This window comes from Rhinopithecus roxellana, chromosome 11 (genome assembly GCF_007565055.1).
Source record: "Rhinopithecus roxellana isolate Shanxi Qingling chromosome 11, ASM756505v1, whole genome shotgun sequence".
In the NCBI taxonomy this organism is placed as follows: Eukaryota; Metazoa; Chordata; class Mammalia; order Primates; family Cercopithecidae; genus Rhinopithecus; species Rhinopithecus roxellana.
Genome location: NC_044559.1, coordinates 109,353,612 through 109,369,446, shown reverse-complemented (window position 1 = coordinate 109,369,446; position 15,835 = coordinate 109,353,612). Strand labels below are relative to the sequence as shown.

General features: G+C 43.7%; 1 protein-coding gene and 1 pseudogene across 12 annotated transcripts in view; one reads left to right on the top strand and one right to left on the bottom strand.

Annotated features, from left to right (window-relative positions):
* KIAA1217 (KIAA1217 ortholog) overlaps positions 1 to 15,835 on the top strand; it is a 349,155-nt gene that overhangs the window by 84,865 nt on the left and 248,455 nt on the right. The window lies entirely within an intron of this gene.
* LOC115900393 lies at positions 10,653 to 11,562 on the bottom strand (annotated as a pseudogene).

Here is a 15,835-nt window from a genome sequence, read left to right as displayed (position 1 = left end):
CCTACTCCCTAATTTTTTTTTTCTAGTTACTCATTTGCCAAGATGACTTGTTTATTTGAAAGTTATCATGATGGAAGTTGGATTATATGTATTATGATTGCTTTTCTTCCTGTGTATTATTTTCGTTTGAAAATGTCAAAGTATCTCACCAAGTATTTTCCTATTTTACAGACTAGTAAACTGAGTTATATGATTTTGGTGAGTTTAAGCTTCTAGGGCTAGCTCTCCATTTAGCTTTCTCTTCTACTGTTTAGTGCAGTCCATACAAAGTTAGTTGCACCATAGAACATTTTATCTGAATCCTATTCTTATTCACCATGCTTTCAGCAAATACATATTAGAGAGCACCCACATGCCGGGCAATAGAATTGCAAGTGTGGGCAGTTCCATTAACTTGCCCTCAAGCCTTAGTGGGAGAGATGGCACAGAATTGCTGTATAGGATGTGAATGCCCACTCAAGGGACAAAACATGCAGGGAGACCGGAGAAACAGAGTATGGGAACACTGGAGGGAACAAAAGGATAAGAGGCAATTGGGATCAGGGAAGGCTGAGGCTTGAAGAATGAGTTAGAGTTTGCCAGACACAGAAGAGTCCCTTGGAAGCAAAGAGATCATGGTATGTCCTGTGCAGAGTTTAATGAGCACAGTGTGTGTAGGGGACCTGCTTGGACATGAGACAGCTGGGGCCGAATCAATGAAGTACCTGGTTAAGAAGTTTGGACTTAATCCTGTAGACACTGGGAAGCAACTAAAAGGTAATTAGGGAAGTGACATATCCAATTTGCACTTTCGACAAGTCCAATGAGAAGGGTTTGAGTTTCATCTTATTCAAAGCTGCTTCTAGATGCCCTGCAATTTATACACCTGCCATATATTAATCCCCTACTGTGTGCCTGGGCATGGCCATACATGTTTTCCTATACTTTTTACCCTTTTTTTCTCTACTGACTCTTAACTGCCTCATACTATGCCAAGTTTATAAACATGTTTCAGTTTAGTATTATAAATAAAATAATAATATAAAACCATTAAGATGAATATATTGCCATTGCTGTTGCATTCAGCAACTAGGAGACCCTGCAAATTTAGGAAGTGCTGGTTCAGTGGCGGGCACAGGCCCTGGGGTGGTGACTGATTGAGAGGTCAGGAAGGGGACATGGGAATGTAGATGCTCCTTCTGGAAGCTGGACAGTGAAAGGAAGGAGTTAACTAGTGAAGGTTGTAAGATGTGTGGGCCCTACAGAGGCCTGAGAGGAGAGATTCTGAAGGCATGGAAACAGTTAGTGGGTGGATTTGCTTTTAAGAGGGGAAAGAGGAGGAAAAGGTGGAGGAGGAGGGATGAAAATATTTTTTCCACTGCGAATGATGGAAGATTGGAGTTGGGGCTGAATTGTCTTCATGGAGGAGGAGGAGGAGAAGGAGGAGGAGGAGGAAGTTGGAGAAGGTTTACTGCTTGCCTTCGAATTTTCCAACAAAGATCTTCCACTGATAATGGGAGAAGAGGTTGATGAGGAAGGAGACTGGAAGAGAAGGGACAGGCTTGAGGGAGTTTCCATGTGGGAAGGAGAGGAGAATGTTGAGAAGGATTGTCACTAGGGCCCTGGCAAGGGTAGGGACCACTGGTAGGTAGTCTCAGTAATGACCAGCGACCCAGTGTGGGAACAGGAAAGGATGCTGGGACCCCCTGGGATTGAGATTGGGCTGTGTGGGGGTCGTAGGAGGGAAGGTAAGTGGTCAGAGGAGGTGAAGGCTTTGAGAAAAGTATGGGCAAGTGCTAGATCATGGCACCCAGCCTCTTTAGGAGTAGGCCGAAGGAAGATACAGGTGGTCAAAGATTCGGGGATTGTGGGAACCAATAGGTTGTGATCAAAAGCAAAGAGAATAGAATTGAAGATTTCAGACGTAGAGTAACAGTTCTGAGCAATACTAAGCTCCAAGGGATGGCGGTTCATGTGCAGATGCCAGGCAAGAGTCCTAGGAGATAAGGAGGCCAAAAAACCTGGAAACCAAGGAACCTGGAGGCCAAAGAACCTGGAGGTGACAAGCCTTGTCCTAAGGGCCCTGAAACCCTCAGGGTGGTGGCAGAAATTGGAAGGAAGAGAGAGTGGGAGTAGAACTCCCAAATCATCAATGAACAGTGAGCTCATTATTTGCATAAGAGCGAGGATTAATGGGAAATGTGCTCCCCAGAAGAAAGCTTCTTACTTGCATTAAAAATATTAAGAGTAACTCTTAAAACATGATTTTAATCACAATTTCTCTCAATGCATTTTAGAGTTCTGGAAAATCACAAGTGTCCCAAAGTAGAAATTGATTGGAATTGTGAAAGTATACTGAAAATTGTACCTGCAAATATTACCTATCATTCATCTCTCAGGTGAGGTTGTATGAGTTTAAAAACAACAAAAGTTCTTTTTTACTAACTTTCACCTTATCACAATAATGCAACAGGAAGAGAGTTTCAGCAAAGCATAATATAAACAGATGTCTCTCTTTTTTTTTTTTTTTCTTCAGACGGAGTCTTGCTCTGTCACCCAGGCTGGAGTGCAGTGGCGTGATCTCGGCTGACTGCAACCTCCACCCCCAGATTCAAGTGATTCTCCTGCCTCAGCCTCCCAAGTAGCTGGGGTTACAGGCACCCACCACCAAGCCTGGCTGATTTTTGTAATTTTAGTAGAGGCAGGATTTCACCATGTTGGCTAGGCTGGTCTCGAACTCCTGACCTCAGGTGTTCCACCTGCCTCGGCCTCCCAAAGTGCTGGGATTACAGGTGTGAGCCACCGTGCCCAGCCATGATGGCTCTCTTAAGACCTTTTATTGTGTGTGGTGGGGAGTTGTTTAAAATAAATCCAGTGGGAATAGCAAATTGTGCCCTCTTTTCAAAGTTTGTTTTTCCTCCATCATCTATATTTGAATTGTTCTGTGTGAACAAGTTTTGGAATGCTTCCTCCTTGTTGACCACAATGGTTGTTGAGATAGACAGAGGTTGTTGGGATAGGAAGAGATCCCTGAGGTTGTCTTGTGGACAAGAAGACCCAAGGAAACTTTTCTTCCCATATACACATGGGCTATCCTAGAGCCCAGTCCCCTGTGGGATATGACCGGCAGTTGTCTTAGAAAATTTCACTCAATCGGCTGGGCATGGTGGCTCACGCCTGTAATCCCAGCACTTTGAAGGCTGAGGTGGGCGGATCACCTGAGGTCAGGAATTTGAGACCAGCCTGGCCAATGTGATGAAACCTTGTCTCCACTAAAAATACAAAAAAGTAGCCAGGAGTGGTGGCGGGTGCCTGTAATCCCAGCTACTCGGGAGACTGAAGCAGGAGAATCACTTAAACCCGGGAGGTAGAGGTTGTAGTGAGTCAAGATCGCACTGTTGCACTCCAGCCTGGGCAACAAGAGTCACGCTCCATCTCAGAAAAAGAAAACTTCCCTCAATCATTTCACTTCTACCTCCCACTCCTCTTTGGAGTGTGAGGACACTTGTAAGGCAGCCTGTGGGGACAGTAACTTTTAGGTTGTGTCCTGTCCAGTAGTGGGCTTTCATCAGAAGTATGCTTTTGGTCACACTACACCATTTTTTTATACCACCGTAGGATTGACAAACAGCATTCACCCATTTCATTTTGCTTTACTACTCCGATTTGGAGAAGAAAAAAAACATCTAAGGATTACGTTTCTCTTGCAGATTTTTTAGATCAACAGCTATTATTTAAATACAGGGAATCCTGAAAGTCTAAGACTGAAAAATTCAGGTTCCTTTTATATATGTTAAATTCTCCCATATACACATGGGTCTATAAATAAAGCATAATAAATAGGTGGCCCCTACCCTTGCAGTTGTATACAGAAACTAGACTCTGAAATAAAATGAAACAACATTGGAGAATTTTTGTTGAGTGGATTAAAAATTCAATAATACTTGAAAACTTTGTCCAGATCTTCAACAGAGATACTCGGATGAGTTTTCTGGCTTTTCTAATCAGGAAAGGCTTGTTGAAGAATTAAAGGAGATATGATTGAGGAAATAAAGCACAATACAAAATTTTTCTGGATTATTATGAATAGAAAGGGACCCCAAAGGATTAAGTGGATGTAGTTTGCAGTTAAGGTTAAGTGGTCATGGCAGTTTACTGTGGACATTGTTTAACTGATGGAAAACTCCGAAACATTGACCCAGGAACTGAAGTAGACCAATGTGGACCAATCACTTAGAGCTCAGAATTAACCACGTATTTCTCTAGTCCAAATACCCATTCCTCTTCCCTGGAACTTCAGGCTGGCCACACAAACTTTCTTGAAAATTCTTATGATTCTGCCTCTACAGGAAGGCCATTTGCCTCACTCATCAAAAGTATTAGGGGTTTATTCTGCATAACCATGAACAGGTTAAAGAGAAGGAGAGGGAGGTCATGAGGGTTCTTACATTCCATCTTGAGTCAAACATCTCCTGTTACCCTCTGAAAAGCGGCACAATTTGCCCCAGAGTTTTTTTCTTGTTGTTGCATATCTACTATGGAATTACATTTATAGCTAATGTATTAACTCCAAAAATGGAGAAACCCATTGCTCTGCTGTTTTCATGGTAAGGAAAAACTGCTGAGTCATGATTGATGTGGGCTGTTTCAAGAGTTCCCAGCGATTGAAGATAAATGCTTAGGATATTGCAGCCTGAGTGGGAGGCACTGCAAAGTGTAGCCGCTACTTGAAGTTCTTCAGTGTGAGTGGAGAGGGAATACTGAGCACGTCCTGGATTAGGAAAAAAAAGAAGAAAGGTGGCCTGAAATATGATCTAAGTATATCTGGAAATATGCAGACATCTAATACTTTAGTTGCAGCACTCTGTGAACCAGAAGCCCAACTTCTACATGCTGCAAGCTGCACTTCAAAATGCACCCAAAATGCATGCTCAGAAAGTTGTTTTTTGTTTTTGTTTTGTTTCTGAGACAGAGTCTCCCTCTGTCACCCAGGCTGGAGCGCGGTGGCATGATCTTGGCTCGCTGCAACCTCTGCCTCCCAGATTCAAGCAGTTCTCTTGCCTCAGCCTCCCGAGTAGCTGGGATTATAGGCATGCGCCAACACACCTGGCTAATTTTTTGTTGTTGTTTGGTTTTGTTTTTAGTAGAGACAGGATTTCACCACACTGGCCAGCCTGGTCTTGAGCTCCTGACCTCAAGGGATCCGCCATCGTCGGCTTCCCAAAGTGCTGGGATTATAGGCGTGAGCCACCATGCCTGGCTGGGACGTCTTTTTTAATGACAATAACCAGATGAACTCTCTTGACCTTGCTGCTTCTGCAGGCACTGCCCCACTCCTATACCTTCCACTCTAGAGGAAAGCACCTGGCATTTAGCATCTTTACACCCAGGAAACAACAGATATACTCAGGGACTTTTCCTCTAGCTTGTAACCAGGGATGGCTGTTGGGCATGGCAGCCATCAGCTTGAGAGTGGCTCAGCTTAAAAGCTTTCATTGATCTCTGCCCCGAGCATTGCCCTTTGGACTTGGAGTTCCAGGATGTCTTGTGTCTGTGCTTCAGCATCTGAAGCCCCTTGTTGTCTGTTCTTAAGGTAGACTTCATTATCAATGGTGTGTCTTAAATTAATAGCTTCTCTCTATTGGCTATTTACCTGCCACAGCTGACAGGAAGGTTCTCAGTCCCGAGTGCCTGTTAATGAAGCTCACAGACGGAGTGCAGAAACCCTTTGCAAGATCTGTTTTGCCAGCTTGCTGGTGTCCTGCCATGAAGGTCTCCGACCGATGTCTTTGAAATAGTTCCTTTCCACATGGGGTGGACTGACCGCCTTGGGGCTCCACCTTTGCCTCCTTGGTTCAGGCAGTTTGGTGCCATTTCATGTACATTTCACTCTTTTTCCCTACTAACTTCTCACAGTTTAAATTATTGATGTGATTGCCTACCCAGACATCTAAATCTTTTCACAGGCAGTGGTTTACAGTCTTCAGTTTCTTTATGATCATCAAGACAGGGATTGAACAACTGGCACCTTCCCTGTCTGTCCATCGAGGGGCATGTGTTTGATGTGTGTGGATGCTACCTTCATTAGGCAAGTTAATGGCAGTTACCTAAGTTCACGTTGAGTTGGAAATAGACCACTGTGTATGCATTTAGTAAACACAAATGTAGTCAGTGGATCTGTTTCCTTAACAGAACATGGTTCTGCTGCACTGTACACTTCAACCAACTGCTTCAGAGCAAGCTTTTTCCTTAGAAGAGTTTTCATTTAATTAGGATTTAGAAAGAAACATGGAAACTTCAAGATCTCCTTTTAGTTTTCCGTATACTTCAGAGACTTCTGATGTCTCCTACAGGGACAGGAAAGGAGTCAGGGGTCTGAAAATCTAAGACCTGAAAGGCAAGTGCAATTCGGACACTGTCCACATTGCCAGGGTGTCAAATCACACATACCCTGCCTGAAAATCTGGAAATTGGAGAATTTAAAATGACAGTATTTTCTACTGTGGAACACCTTGCATTCTCCCACTCTGTAAACTACTATTTTGGAGGCAGCCCCTCTTACTGTATTTTAAAACCAGATGCTTTTCTCTGGAAATACTAGAAATATATCTCTTCTGGGATGACCTAAAACCGACATAGTATTGGGCATTGAAGTAAGGGGAAATATGGTCAGTGAAGCTAAGACCTCCTCTTCTGAGAATGAAAGATCACTGAGTACTTTGTGTTAGGTGGGACACTATTTGTTAACAGAGAACTTACATCTTAAGTCTCTTAAAATAATTATAGCATCTCTTAGTTATTTCCAGCATAATCCAGGAGTGAGCATTCTAAGAACATCATCTTACAACTTTTAATTAATAGATCTGTCTTGCTCTAACCCTTAAAGAAATGCTGGTAACTGCTTGTCAAATGAGGAAAAGATGGGTCATTATTCAAGTAAGATCCAATATGGGAAACTCAGATATAAATAGTTCAGCATTTTCGTTTCTTATCAAAGATTTATGACTGTGTCTATTTGAGGATTTATTTCTTCTAGACTATTTCAGGAGCCTCTTGACTGGTCTTTCAGCCTCTATTTCCTTTTCCTCCGCCCCTTTGTTTCTCCCACTGCTCTGAGGACAGTTGTAATAAAGCTCAGTTCTAGACTTCTTGACTCGTGTCCTGGGTGCTTCCCCGGATGTTCTCAGGCCAATTTCTCAGGCCCCTGTTTCACCATTTTATCCACACCTCCAGCAGGCATTCCCTCCCGGTGGAACTTCTCCCTCTTCACCTGAGGGTTAAGGGTCTTTTTGTTGACACTGGTCCCTCTGCTAGACATCCTGTCCCTTCTGTACCTCCCTATTGCTACCAATCCTTCCTTCACTAGGAACTCAACCTAAATGCCACCTTCTTCATCCCAGACGTGCTACCACTCCTGAGCCAGGAGTAATTAATTATTTGACCTGTTGCATCACTCTTACGGCACATGGCTCTTCTGTTTGGTTTGGAAAAAAATGTATCTCCTTATGCAGATTGTAAGTTTTTGAAGGCAGTTTCCATGTTTAATTATTTTATTCCCTAATGTGCCTTAGTACTCAAAATGTCCTTTGCTGGCCAGCAGTAAGGGCGTCACCTGGGAGATTGCTCAGAAACAGGCTGTCAGCCCCCAACTGATATGTGCGATCAGAATTCACATTTTTTTTCTTTTTTTCTTTTTGGAGACAGGGTCTTGCTCTGTTGCCTAGGCTGGAGTACAGCAGCACAATCATTGCTCACTGCAGCCTTGACCTCCTGGGCTCAAGCGATCCTCTCTCCTCAACCTCCTGAGTAGTTGACTTTACAGGTGCACATCATCAAACCCAGTTAATTTTTAAGTTTTTTTTGTAGAGAAGTCTCTCTATGTTCCCCAGGTTGGTTGGTCTCAAACTCCTGGCCTCTCAAGCCGTCCTCCTGCCTAGGCCTCCCAAAGTGCTGGAATTACAGAAGTGAATCACTAGGCCCGGCCAGGTTCCACATTTTAACAAGGGGGCCTCCAGGTGATTCCAATGCACCTAAGTTGGGAGTTCTGGCTTTGTACATTGCACAGAACCTTGTATAAAGCACAGACTCCCTGGATATCTATTGAACAACTAATGGATACATCACATTAAAAGTTGAGTTTCTTTTTTTTTTTTTTTGGGACGGAGTCTCGCTCTGCCGCCAGGGCTGGAGTGCAGTGGCCGGATCTCAGCTCACTGCAAGCTCCGCCTCCCGGGTTCACGCCATTCTCCTGCCTCAGCCTCCCGAGTAGCTGGGACTACAGGCGCCCGCCACCACACCCGGCTAGTTTTTTGTATTTTTTAGTAGAGACAGGGTTTCACCCTGTTAGCCAGGATGGTCTCGATCTCCTGACCTCGTGATCAGCCCCTCTCGGCCTCCCAAAGTGCTGGGATTACAGGCTTGAGCCACCGTACTCGGCCTATATATTTGGTAACCCTGCTCACGATTATGGACCCTTCCTTTTTTTTTTTTTTTTTTTTTTTTTTTTTTTGAGACGGAGTCTCGCTCTTCCAGGCTGGAGTACAGTGACGCGATCTCTGCTCACTGCAAGCTCCGCCTCCCGGGTTTACGCCATTCTCCTGGCTCAGCCTCCCGAGTAGCTGGGACTACAGGCGCCTGCCACCTCGCCCGGCTAGTTTTTCGTATTTTTTAGTAGAGACGGGGTTTCACCGTGTTAGCCAGGATGGTCTCCATCTCCTGACCTCGTGATCCGCCGTCTCGGCCTCCCAAAGTGCTGGGATTACAGGCTTGAGAAAAAAAAAAAAGGCCGGGCTCGGTGGCTCAAGCGTGTAATCCCAGCACTTTGGGAGGCCGAGACGGGCAGATCACGAGGTCAGGAGATCGAGACCATCCTGGCTAACACGATGAAACCCCGTCTCTACTAAAAAATACAAAAAACTAGCCGGGCGTGGTGGCGGGCGCCTGTAGTCCCAGCTACTCGGGAGGCTGAGGCAGGAGAATGGCGTGAACCCGGGAGGCGGAGCTTGCAGTGAGCTGAGATCCGGCCACTGCACTCCAGCCCAGGCGGCAGAGCGAGACTCCGTCTCAAAAAAAATAAATAAATAAATAAATAAATAAATAAATAAAAGTTGAGTTTCTTCTCATTGACTTCGAGGTAGGTTACCTCATAATTACTCAAACGTAGAAAATGTAACCCAACATGTATCATTTTCCTGTGACCATTTTGAGTCTTAAAAACATGGAGGCCCTTTTCTTCTTTTAAAATCTTGGATTTATTACTTCGGGTCACCTTTGGTAGTTTTTCTTTCTTTCATTTTTTATATACCCTCACTGGGTAGTGTTTGGCCTTCGCAGAGAAGGATAGAGAGAAAGCTTGCTAATTGGGTCTAAATACAGATTATGTGCAAAAGAAGAAATTGCTAACATCTAAAAATAAGCACTCTACACGTGTGTAGTTTTATAATCTTATCAGCTGTGATCTTCAGCACCAAGTAAGCGGCAGCTACAGGAGGATGGTCTCTGTCGCTGTCAAAACCTGAGTATTCCAACTCTCACTTACTTGATACCAACCACAGAAGGACATGAGACTGTAATACACTGGGATTTTCAAAATGCGAAAGAATTTGATATTCAAGTCTTATTAGCTGTCTAGGAATAAAACAAGAGTGGGGAGAAACATATAAAGTAAGGAGGAATATGTGTCTACAGCTAAAACCAGGCAAAAGGACCACCCACTATGGCGTATTGTGAAAATTTATGGGGCTACTTTTTTTTGTCACAATAATTGGAGCAGTTGGTTGAAGGATACAGTGCAGCAGAGCCATATTCTGTTAAGGAAACAGATCCGCTGACTAAATTTATGTTTACTAAATGCATACTCAGTGGTCTGTTTCCTCCAGAGTGTGACGTAAGTAACTACCATGAATTTACCTAATGGAAGTAGCATCCACACACATCCAACACATGCCCCTTGATGGACAGACAGGGAAGGTGCCAGTTGCTCAGTCCCCATTCCAATGATCATAAAGAAACTGCAGTCTTTAGGCTGGGGGCAGTGTCTCATGCCTGTAATCCCAGCACTTTGGGAGGCCAAGGCAGGTGGATCACCTGAGGTCAGGTCAGGAGTTCGAGATCATACTGGCCTAGATGGTAAAACCCTGTCTCTACTAAAAATATAAAAATTACCTGGGCGTAGTGGTGCATGCCTGTAATCCCAGCTACTCAGGAGGCTGAGGCAGGAGAATCGCTTGAAGCTGGGAAGTGGAGGTTGCAGTGAGCTGAGATCTTGCCACTGCATTCCAGCCTGGTCAACAGAACAAGACTGTCTCAAAAATAAAAAATTTAGAAATTTAAAGAAAGAGAGAAACTGGAGTCTTTAAATGACTCCCTGTTAAAAGAGGCAGATGTCTGAGTGGACAATCACATCAAGAACTGTAACTGAGAGAAGCTAGTATGGGAAAAAAGTGAAATGTACATGAAACAGGACAAAGGCCAGGGATACTAGATACCTTGCAAGGCGTAGGATAGTCTCATACTGTGAAGAAGTGTCACTTGTGACTGTGACTTTAGAACATCTGGCCTGACATTTTGGGGGTGAAAAAGTGTTTGTATTACTGGACTCTAAAAATATTTTTTTTTTCTGTCTGTAAGTTTATTGCCTATATCTGAAAAATCATCATAGAAAATTATTTGGTTTAGCTCTCAGCAGCCTGCTTCTGAGCTCTGAGGAAGCTTGCCTTCTTTTGAGCTACCCGATCCTTCTTCTAAGCAAGGGACATTTTGGGACGGTTCCACCTCTTCTTTTTAACTTCTTTCTTGGGCTTCTTTTCATAGACTGGATTCTCTCGTATAGCAGCATGAGCTTTCTTATACATCTCCTCCATAATGTCTGGAGTTACACTGTTCTTTATGTGTTGAGAGAACTGTTTCTTGTAAGCATCTTCATCTTCTTCCATTAAGTAGCACATGTAATGTGCAACATTCTGGCCCATGATTGCTTCCGGTGTACTTCTGCATTAAATTCCTTGCTTTCAGAATCATAACCAGGGAATTGTTTGATACTGTGAGGGATAGACAAGCCTCCATCCACAGCTTCCTTCAGGCGCCAAAAACTTTATTGCCAGTGGTAGTTCTGGCAAGGCCTGCATCCAAATAGCAGGTAAAGGCACCTGGCTGACCGTCAATGCTTTCCACCTTTTATTCATCGCCAGTCAACTCCACTTGGCCTTCATAGATCTTGTCCATGCCAAACCTATTGAGAAGGCTGCGGGCCAGCAGCAGGCCAGTACAATATGCAGCAGCATAATTTGTCAGGCCAACCTTCACACCATATTTTGGCAGTTCGTGTGCATATGCTGCGCAGACTATCATATCCCCCTCTATACGGGCATAAGCAATCTGACAAATGATATCTCTGTTTGTTACACGAACTATCATCCTGTATTTGGGTGTGTTGTATTTATTTTTATCCTATATCACCAAGCGTTTCCAAGCATAGTAATCAGTTTTACCCTCTCGTCGTCTCCTAAATTTCACTTGGTATCTCTTAAAGTAGGCCTTATTCTTAACAACTTTAACAAACCCCATCCTGCGGAACAGAGACCCGTGTCCGCGGCTCGACAGAGACCTACAGGCCCAGCGGTGCTAGTGGGGGGAAAAGGGCTAAAAATATTTTTTATATAAACAGAAATTAAATATATGCTAAATTTTTCAGGAATGCAGTTACCTTTTCAGTTGAGAGGATATTGTTCTTTGTTTTGTTTAGAACTTTACTACATGGTAATGTCTCAGCTCATATCAGTGTGCATGTATAACTATTGAATTCACACTGATACTACTTAGAGGTAGCTCCTGATGTCACTGTACCTGAGCATTTGTATATTGAAATGTTCCTTATTTGTTCATAAATTTTTCTTTCTTTTTTTCTCCTTTATATAATAGGATATTGTATTGATTTTTTACAAATGTATGTGACTAAGCAAGTTTTTAAATAATTATATCTCAGGATATAAAAAGAGGCCTTGTGTCTGATGGGCTTGAGAATTGCCGGCATGGACAGCCTCATTAGTTCTTGTCTTAAGGCAGAGGATAATAAAAGTTAAAGGTTCAGACTTAATCAGAGTGCTAGAAAAAAGAACAGCGAGCCGGGTGCAGTGGCTCACATCTGTCATCCCAGCACTTTGGGAGGCCGAGGTGGGCGGATCACCTGAGGTCAGGAATTTGAGACCAGCCTGGTCAACATGGCGAAACACTGTCTCTATTAAATATCAAAAATTAGCTGGGCATGGTGGTACCTGTCTATAGTCTCAGCTACTCAGGAGGCTGAGATAGGAGAATCGCTTGAACCCGGAAGGCAGAAGCCGTGGTGAGCCAAGATCACACCACTGCACTCCAGCCTGGGCGACAGAGGAAGACTCTATCTCAAAAAAAAAGAAAAGAAAAGAAAAGAAAAGAAATAGCAAGAACATGTCCCACAGGAAAAGAAGCTGGGAGAAAATCATGAAGGGAATTCATGTATTGGGCAACTTGTCAGAATGGACAGAGCTTGGGCTCAGGAATTAATGCATGAGTTTGGCACTCTTCTCTCAACTTTCAGAATTCAACTGTCCTGAATTCTGGCTTCTAGGGGTCCTCGCAGGGTCAGAATGAATATTAGAGATAATGACCTTAAAACACCTAGCACAGAGTTGCAAAAATGTTACAAATTGTAAATACTATACATAATAACACTAATGCCATCTGGCTCTTAAAAATGGAAAATGATGAAGCTATCTTACTGGCTTTTAGAGAAGTTGACCGAGTTTTTTACAATTGCTCATGGCTGGATTTTGGGACCAGGCTCTAAAATCCAGGTTCTTTAGATTATTTTGAGCCTAATAACCAACTGTAGGTTTGACCTGACTTGAATCACTCTCTCCCTCTAAAATTCCCTGGACTCTTGCTTTGTCCATACAGAACCCATCCATCAAATTACACCAAATATCACACAATCCTGTGGCTTTCTCATGGCAACATAAGTGCCTTTGACATGTGAGCTCTTTCCTTTTTTTCTGGAAACAGGGTCTTGCTCCATTGCCCAGGCTGTGATCACAGCTCACTGCGGCCTTGACCTCCCTGGCTCAAACAATCCTCCCACCTCAGCCTCCCAAGTAGCTGAAACCATAGGCATGCACCACCACACCTGGCTAATTTTTTAATTTTTTTGTAGAGACAGAATCTCCCTATGTTGCTCAGGCTGGTTTCAAACTCCTGAGTTAATGCTGTCTTCTCACCTTGGCCTCCCAAAGTACTGGGATTACAGGCGTGAGCCACCGCACTCAGTCTAGATTTTTCCTTTTCAATAGTCACTTTTATGCTTATGAATAAACTACAATTTTATGAAGGCGGTGGGTGCTGGAGGGATCCTTACAGCCCTGGTGCTTCCTCTGTGCAGCCTGCCCTGTGAACTAATGAAATGTAACCGGTGTGGTGCTCCCTCCCACTTAGACTTCTCTCTCTGACCAAACTGCCTCTGTTTTCCTTCCCTTTGGTCCCCCAGAACCTGTGCAAGCTCCAAGTCCAGCAACAACTTTTCTCCTAGATTCTTTACTGCTTGTTCAATTCCAGATGCAAGAGATATAGCTTCACTGGTGCTTCTGATCTTCTTATGGTTTTTCTGTTGCCGCAGGGGTAGTCACCAAGCTTTTGCTCAAACACTGAAACACTCAAACTACGTACAGAGAGATGCTTTACCAGTTACTCACCTTCCTCATTGGGCATCTGCAGAGACTCCTAGAGACAATATGAGTTATGAATTTTGCATTCAAAATCTCTTAAATTGATAACAAAATGAATCTGTCCCACAGTGCAAAGAGATCACTGCTTGGTCAGTTTCCTTTTGGGAGAACTATTTCTGATTTTTTTTTTTTAAGTTAAATGCTAATTATTAGAAAAGTAGCCACATGGCCCCCTGAGTCTGTTCAGATCTTTTGGTCCATTTTCCTTCTCCTCTTCCACACCCCTCAATTTGCTTGTCACATGTGTTCCAGATTCCTTCTGTTCTTGTCTTTGGCAGGATCATCTTGAATTAAGAGTAGTGTAAATACATCCTGCCTCTGTTTCTACTGTGAAGGCCCCTCTCTCTGCGTTTCCTGCATAGTTTCCTTAGGCTGTTCTGTGCATTTTGGGTGGCGTCTACATTCTTTTATTTTTTTTAGATAGAGTCTCACTCTGTCACCCAGGCTGGAGTGCAGTGGCACGATCTTGACTCACTACAGCCTCCACCTCCCAAGTTCAAGCAATTCTCCTGCCTTAGCCTCCCAAGTAGCTGGGACTAGAGGCAGGCACCACCGCACCCCGCTAATTTTGTATTTTTAGTAGAGACGGGGTTTCACCATATTGGCCAGGCTGGTCTTGAACCCCTCACCTCAAGTGAATTCATCTGTTTGTTTGTTTATTGAGACAGAGTTTCACTCTGTTGCCCAGGCTGGAGTGCGGTGGTATGATCTCAGCTCACTGCAACCCTTGCCTCCCGGGTTCAAGCAATTCTCGTGCCTCAGCCTCCCAAATAGCTGGGATTACAGGCACTAGCCACCATGCCCGGCTAATTTTTGTATTTTTAGTAGAGACGAGGTTTCACCATGTTGGGCAAGCCTGTCTTGAACTCTTGACCTCAAGTGATCTGCCCGCCTCAGCCTCCCAAAGTGCTGGGATTACAGGCGTGAGCCCCCGCGCCTGGCCAGGTCTGCATTCCTAGTGCTACTTTTGGACCTGGCAATCTCAGACAACAAAATTCAGTGCAACTGGGGCAGATAAGTGCCCCCTGCTCTCACATTTCTCTTTAGTCTTGGCATCTTCAAGTTAGACCCAGGTCATTATTTTTGTATCAATGACATTTCATCATGCAATAAATACTGAGGTGTTAAAAACACCAAAAAAGCCCTAAAAATGCCAAGAAAATTATCCAAAGCATTTAATATGAAGGAAGATAAATTTTCACATCTCTTTTCAAATATAAATTGATTATAAAGCATATTGCGTGACTTCAAGCCTAAGGTTTTCTGTATCTGGAAAACTGAAATTTAATTGCAGCCTTCTCCACGTCACCATAGTGCCACGCACAGCATAGCGCTCAGTGCCCCAGGCACCTTCTAACTTCCATTCCCAAACAGATCTTCCCTCCTCACCATTCCTCAAACCCCAGCCATCTCCACCTGCTGACACTGTAGCTTCATCCCCAGATCACTTCATCTTAAAGTGATTTTCCCTTTTCTGGATTCCAAGAAGGACTTTTCTTGCAAAAATGTTTATTAAAAAAAAAAAAAAAAAAAAAAAAAAAAAGGCAACAGAAGTTCTACAATTAATCTTTTCTTATAAGTAGACTTTATTTTTTAGAACAGGTTGGCCAGGCACAGTGGCTCACGTCTGTAATCCCAGCACTTTGGGAGGCCAAGGCAGGCAGATCATCTGAGGTCAGGAGTTTGAGACCAGCCTGGCCAACATGGTGAAACCCCGTCTCTACTAAAAATACAAAACTTAGCTGAACGTGGTGGCGCTCACCTGTAATTCCAGTTATTTGGGAGACTGAGGCAGGAGAATCGCTTGAACTGGGGAAGCGGAGGCTGTGGTGAGCCAAGATCACACCACTGCAGTCCAGCCTTGGTAACAGATTAAGACTCCATCTTGAAAAGAAAAAAGAGGAGAGGGGAGGGGAGGGGACTGAAACAGATTAAGACTCCATCTCAAAGAAAGAAAAGAAAAGAAAAGACTGAGAGACAGCAAACGAGACATAGGGTTTATCGGGGGAACTTACGTACAGGGACGGTCCAGTGGTGGCAGGTTGGACAGGAGAACCACTATCATTTGTAAAAAGCTTACAGTTTATATAGCATTTTCACTT